This window comes from Mizuhopecten yessoensis, unplaced genomic scaffold (assembly GCF_002113885.1).
Source record: "Mizuhopecten yessoensis strain PY_sf001 unplaced genomic scaffold, ASM211388v2 scaffold8537, whole genome shotgun sequence".
Lineage (NCBI taxonomy): Eukaryota > Metazoa > Mollusca > Bivalvia > Pectinida > Pectinidae > Mizuhopecten > Mizuhopecten yessoensis.
This window is the reverse complement of record NW_018407597.1, coordinates 1,499,930-1,506,675: the sequence shown is the minus strand read 5'-3', so window position 1 is coordinate 1,506,675 and position 6,746 is coordinate 1,499,930. Positions and strand designations below refer to the sequence as shown.

At 35.2% G+C, this 6,746-nt stretch overlaps 1 long non-coding RNA gene across 1 annotated transcript; it reads right to left on the bottom strand.

Moving 5' to 3' along the window:
* Positions 1–1,116: 1,116 nt before the first annotated feature.
* Positions 1,117–4,421, bottom strand: LOC110456126. The gene is made up of 3 exons (XR_002463558.1): positions 4,409–4,421; positions 3,111–3,148; positions 1,117–1,462 (listed from the first exon to the last, which is right to left on the bottom strand). It is a non-coding gene; the product is annotated as an uncharacterized LOC110456126 (long non-coding RNA).
* Between the last annotated feature and the right edge of the window lie 2,325 nt (positions 4,422–6,746).

The window sequence follows — 6,746 nt, the reverse complement described above, 5'->3', positions numbered from 1 at the left end:
CTATAGAATATGTGTATTTCAGACATGTGTAACGAACCCCTGTTGATCAGTGCAGTGTAACAGACGATATTTCTGATAAATTGCATGAGCATTAAAATTGTTTCCATTGCCGACATTGGTAATTTCAACCGATGTGCATTTTGTACGATATTGCAGACCTTGGTCTTGTTTTCGTTGTAATAAGTGTGTTTTTTATTTTATTTTTTCATTTTGCACATAAATTTACAATGACATTGTCAAATCTCACAATGCCCAGTGATATTTCAGCAGCCGTCATGTTTATTTATATTGGATATTGTAGTTCCGGTCGGTGTTGTATTAATACGCTAAGAATTGTGTCTCGTGATGCATGGTAATTAAAGTCCCATCAACGACACAGCTTTCAAAGAGGCTATATAGTGACAATGCCATGCAAATGTAAATATATATATATAACACGAAATGTTCGTGGATACTTTCCTTGGTGGTTTGAAGCCATTTAGATCATTTCGTGGTATAAACTTTCGTGGATATCCTGTATTAACAAACAGTAGAAACGTATATCATTCAAAATCCTTGTACATTGTATTTATTTTCGTGGTTTAATAACAACCATGAATACCACGAATGTTTATACACAACGAACATTTTTTCTGTTATACATTATGTACTCTAGACCCATGCATGTGTCTCTACTGTATAGTTTTCCTATCGCTATCGTGTTATATCTATTGATATATCTGTCCTGACAAATGTAAATCTAGTGTAAGAAGGTCTCCTATACAATATAACAAAGTTTAAGGATCCCTGCCCCACTGTACCTTGATTTTACGTAGTTTTGGATGTAACTGTAGAACAACTGGGACAGAGCACTCCCTATTTCCAGGTAGCTCTGTAGGTTAGGGCGATAGTTTACTCTAAGAATACAGGTGCTGCCTTTATGATGTTTATTCCATCAGTATTATAAATGAATTATCAAAGCTGTAATTATATCGGAAAAACATTTTCCAATTCGTAGTTTACTGCGCATGATACGAGGATCCTTAAATCTAAAATATCGGTTATCTGCAAATAAACTAAAGAGAAATGTGGTATGGTGAGGTGTTTAATCTATAACAAAAACACAGATTTTTCAGATATGATTTTTATTAATATTCAGAAATCACATAATCGTGATGGTACAGACTTCCCTATCCGCACACAGACTGTGTTGTGAATATGTGAGTGACGACTGTACGATTCCCCGTCTTTTAGCCAGACAGAATTGTGATTCCATTGTTGTTCATACACATGTTGTAAAAGCCTAGACAGAATCTTTGCCGAACAAAGCCGTCGATACATCGCCAGTAACTTTGTAGACAGGATAGTTGAAAGTTAGATCTCCTTCTGATTAATCTAAATTCCTGTCCCTCTGCAGGTTGAAGAATTGCAGCACACAGAACCAGCAAACAGAGTACCATCAAGAGGTTCCTCATGTTGTCAGCTACAAAATATAGTCATCGTTGAATTAAATATCATAATCTAATTTATATTCCACAAAAGATTACTGTATATATTTCTTGGCCTACGATGTACCGGCAAAGTAACACCCAATCCAAAACTAGTGTGTAACTAGTGTTAATTTCGCCTTTTAAATGCAATAGCTCTTCCTTGTATGTTGTGTACTAATATACGCTGTCATGATGCATTTTCCCTCATTGGGGAGAGCGAAAAAGGCTATAGTTAAACTACAGCGAACATTTCCCGGTAAACAGTATGTGGAACGGAGTGCATCCATACAAACACCTGGGTGTGAGTCGTTTACTCTTTTTACTACTTTAGGGTCTGGAGCAGTCATTGACTCCGGCTTACATAAATATGAATATTTGGTGTCCATCCTCGACATTCCAGGGGTTACGTTCACTTACGTTCCCTGCAACCTTGTAAGATGTCTTAACAAAATCTAAGGCTCAGTACGCACCGTTGGATGATATTAGTAGGCTAGTTTTTATCATTTGATATACATCAAATGAATCGCACGGAAAGGTAAAGGTAAAATTGACAGGCTTTAAGGTCATTAATTGCTTCTCTGTAACCTTTAAAGACAGGTATCAGCCTAGCGATTGGTCGTTTTTTTAAACCTTGACCGATCAAATAGCTTACCGCGTGCCTTCAATATTGTTACGACATATTCCAAGAGTGAAGAGAACGTAAATGAATAGTGTCAAGTGTACATGAACGTTTGACTGGAGCAGAGTAATTGACTATAGTTTACGTAGTCACAGGACCATCCTCGATATCCAGGGGTTCCGCTCACTTCCGCTCTCTGCACCCCTTGAATATTTCATAGCTAAATTGAAGGCACTTTGCTAGCTATTTGATTGGTCTCGGGTAAAAAAAACACCTGACCAATCGCAAGGCTAATGCCAGTCCTTTGAAGATTACAAAGGAGAGACGCCCGATTTCAAAGCCTGTCAACTTTTACCGTTACGTGACCGCGAGATTCTTTTGATGTATATCAAAGGATCGAACTAGTCTCCTTGTCTCATCAACAAGGTGGCGCACACCGAGCCTTCAATTTTGCTATGACATATTCCAGGGGTACAGAGAGCGAAAGTGAGCGTAACCCCTTGATATCGAAGATGAGGTGAGCGTAACCCCTGGCTATCGAGGATGAAGTGAGCGTAACCCCTGGATATCGAGGATGAAGTGAGCGTAACCCCTGGATATCGAGGATGTCCCAGGACTATCTAGATTAGTTACTGACTGGTATTACACTTGTTCAAGTTAGCTGTAAAGGTTTCGATATTGTTTTAGTTTAAATTATGCCTCTGTATTCATGATTATGCTTCAATTTGTACATAGATGTTAGAAAGATAAACAAATGTGAATTTTGTTTTGATGATTTGGAAAACCTGTTATAAAATGTACAACAACGATTTGTAGTTTAAAGTGAGCTATAATAAGGCGACATGTCTTGTCATACATGGAGCGGGAATACGATGGTTTACGCCTATATTTGAGAGCAATGAATTAAGCAAATACTTTCAATGAAATCAATTTTCCTGATAACTCGAATTTTATTTGGATCAAAACTTATGGATTTAAATAAACGAGAAAAAGTGAATAACGACAAACGGAAAAATATTTACCTTCACACTCAGTTACGCAATTTCAATTAAAAACAGTTCTGAAAAAAACAAAAAACAGATTATAAAAATCACATATAGAACAATCTACACATGTGAGGTATTCCATTCCTTTCAAAGAAAATACTTTAAAACGTATAAAAGCTTTGTGTTGTTATCTGGCTCTGAGAGCAATGTTTGAGTTTTTGATTTATTCAATATTTAGTATTTTTTTCTCCTTTTAAACAAACAAATGTATTATTTAAATCAAAGCTTACAATCAGCTAATCGCAATTCCAGACAACCTACAATGAATACAAATGCAGAGGTGTAGTGAGGGTTTTCGATAAGCATGCAGCTGCTTATTTGCTTACGTGGCAGCTACGTATACGCACCTGGACGCATTAAAGATAATATAGAGTGCAATGTCTCTATAGCATGTGCTGTATATTGTTGTTATAGTAATAAAGATAATCTTAGGTGTGTAATACAACATTTGATTGAAGAGTGTTTAACGTGCGTAGTAAAAAGTCTTTGTAAAGATAAATCTTAGTATTTAAAAAAAATAGAGATTGAGAATACTGAATTGTAACAAGCCAGAATCTAAACTTAACAGTCATGACACTATGGCAAAATATAAACGAAAGAAAGATTGAAATGACAATTTTTTGTTTGTTTTTAAATGCAAGGGGAATAAATAAGACCAGGTGTTGCGGAAGAGAAAGCGTCTATTGTTTCATCAACAGCATCCTCTATATAAATCTGGGTTAAATCTAAGTAATGTCACTTCCTCAGAGCAAGAGCCGGAGTAATGATAACAAGTTCACAAGACACACTAATGAACGTAATGAAAAATATCAACCTTTATATCGCAATAGGAACTAAGATATTTCCCAATGATCACGGCGGCGATATATTTGTCTTTAAACATAAATAAGTGTTTTCATACGAGAAATTCACACGAGAAATTCAGCGTTTCCTTCAAGATGATATCAAGAGTTTGATACAGTAACTCCATCAAACTATTTTAATTGTGAAATACAGAATTTATTATTAAACAGTAATTCGTGTATAATACAATACCCCCGTAAAGAAAATGTCACTTTGTGAAGTATAATGTATAAGGGTCGTAATACTGTGTCCGTAATTAAACTCACATTCATTACATACCGCGGATATCTGATAATAAAATACACTTGGTGAATTATGGAAAGATTTAAATTTCACACATGCAGTTATTTAGACACAAATACAAATTTTTAAAATAAAACGATATGATATTACATGTAAAAATAACAATAACATATCATATATGTACCTACCTACGGCCGGGAGTTTCGAAATATGGTAATGGATCTTTATCTCTGGAATTTATAGATGATTCTTTTCGTTTCACCGAAAGTTATTTTCGTTTTCCCCCCCAAGAAAGATTGATGAAATGCGTTTATGTGATTTAAACTCATTTGACACTTGTATGACAAATAAATATGCTGTGTGTGTTTCTAGGTACCCAATCGTTCTTCCTGTAATTGAACAATCGATCATAGAATCTGGGCTAGACGTCATGCTGGTGATATTTTCTCATGGAACACAACAATAAAAGATGATCTATCATATATCACAGGGCGATAATTTTCAGGTGAGACGAAAGTTATCTGGTTTTATGATATTTTATTTTGATATTCCGGACCTTTCCGTCACTAACTAACCATTAACTAACGCTACTTTCCATACATAATTAAGTAAACACAAGAACACCTATAAGAACGGTTTGATCCTTACTATGCAAAACTCTATACTCCGGAACTGGAATTAACGGATATCTATTATTTATTTTTAACTTTCAACGGGATCTCAAAACTCTTTGTTCTACCAGAACCTTTGACTTTCCCACTCCTTACACTACCATGCCTGATACCAAACTTAAGGAATGGTTCGTTCTCTTATTATGAGAATGTTCCTCTCCAAGAAAGGATAACGGCGAAATAAATAAATGGTTATATTAAACAATAGTGTGGTATTATTTGTGAAATACACGCAAAAGGGCAATATGAAATGTTGAGTTCGGTGCATGATTTTCCAGTAGATATAGGTATTCTTGTGAATACAAATTTGTCCAATCTTCAAATTTCTAGCCCAATTTAATCGAGTTGTTCTGTATTCTACCACGTCTTCGATACAGCGACACTTTCTCGCTGGTTAATAAACATGTTTTATTGGACGATGGATGTATTACTTTCCAACAGACCATGCACGTGCAACGCTCTTCCAAAAACCTTCCCCGCCTATGTAAACAAGTGAGTCTTCGGACTGGTCCCCTTTTTCAAATGAGGGTACAAACATGAAATTGTGTATGTACAAAAATGTAATTAAAGATTTACAAGTGGACATTCAAAATAGTTTCTATTTGATTTCCAGATATACTTTATACATTTCAGGTTCATGGTTAGAATATTCCGCCGAACTATCGCAGAGGTAATTTGAAATAGTGTTTGTAAATCTGTCAAATGCTTATTTCAAGTGTTGACGAGCGATGTCGATAGATTGGTGGTTTTGATTGATTGAAATAGGCATCTGGTGTAAAGCATAATGTCAGTGTTTATTGTTTTTCGTCTGTAAACTAAATGACGGCTGAAAATGAAAAAACCCTTCCCAAATGCATTCAGATTAAATTGACAAAATCGGACAACTACTCACAGGGTCGGAAATGATAAAAACGCGCAAGTTGTTATGAAATTTAACTTTATGGGCATATCGTGACGAAGTTCGCACGCACTAAAACAGTAGATGATCTAGGTCACATTGCTTACGGGCTTGATGACACAGAGGTAGACGCGAAACGAGCTTATTCAAATTTTACTAGGTAGAATAGACATAATCAATATGTATGTATACTATAGTAGAAAATGGAACTCGCCATAATACACCCATTTATGTTGATTAATTCTTAATTTATTGTTGTCGAATCAAATTGTGATCCTGTATAACACAAATGCCTCAGAAAATTAATCCTCAATTTAAATATTTGGTTATTAACTTACACACTTTATGATTGAAGTTTTATCATAAATTGTGTTACATTGTAGGCACAAAACAAATATTTATCATTAGCATAACATTCAGTAGAACTTTTTTTCAAAGTTATATGTTTGTGTCTATGTGAAAGGGCAGATTCCCTTAAAAATGTGCTGACCAATTTCATGGTCCTTGTTGTCTCTTTAAATGCTTTGCTATAACAACCAGAGTAATACACATACAGAGCCCGTAATGGACCATACATAAGTAGGTGTCGTTATAACTTGTTTGACCCGTATGTTTCTGTCACATGCTTGCTTAGCAACACTGAACAATAAATCATCGGCATTCACCTGTAGTTCTATCCTTTTTATGAAGTAACAGGACATAGGCAATTTTCCATACAGTTGATAATTTACCTAACACCAGGGAACTGGTTTAGAAATGAATCTCAAATGACCGAATTTCATGGTTACGTTGCACAATCACAACATGACGTCATGAGTATTGGAGGCAAAATAAAATTGCTTTAAAATTAATATGAGTTTAATGTAACGAAATACATTACATAAGTGGATGATAATTCAAACAGCAAGCTATGTAGGTGAACATACAAGAACCATACAGATGAAAGAAAAACTATGA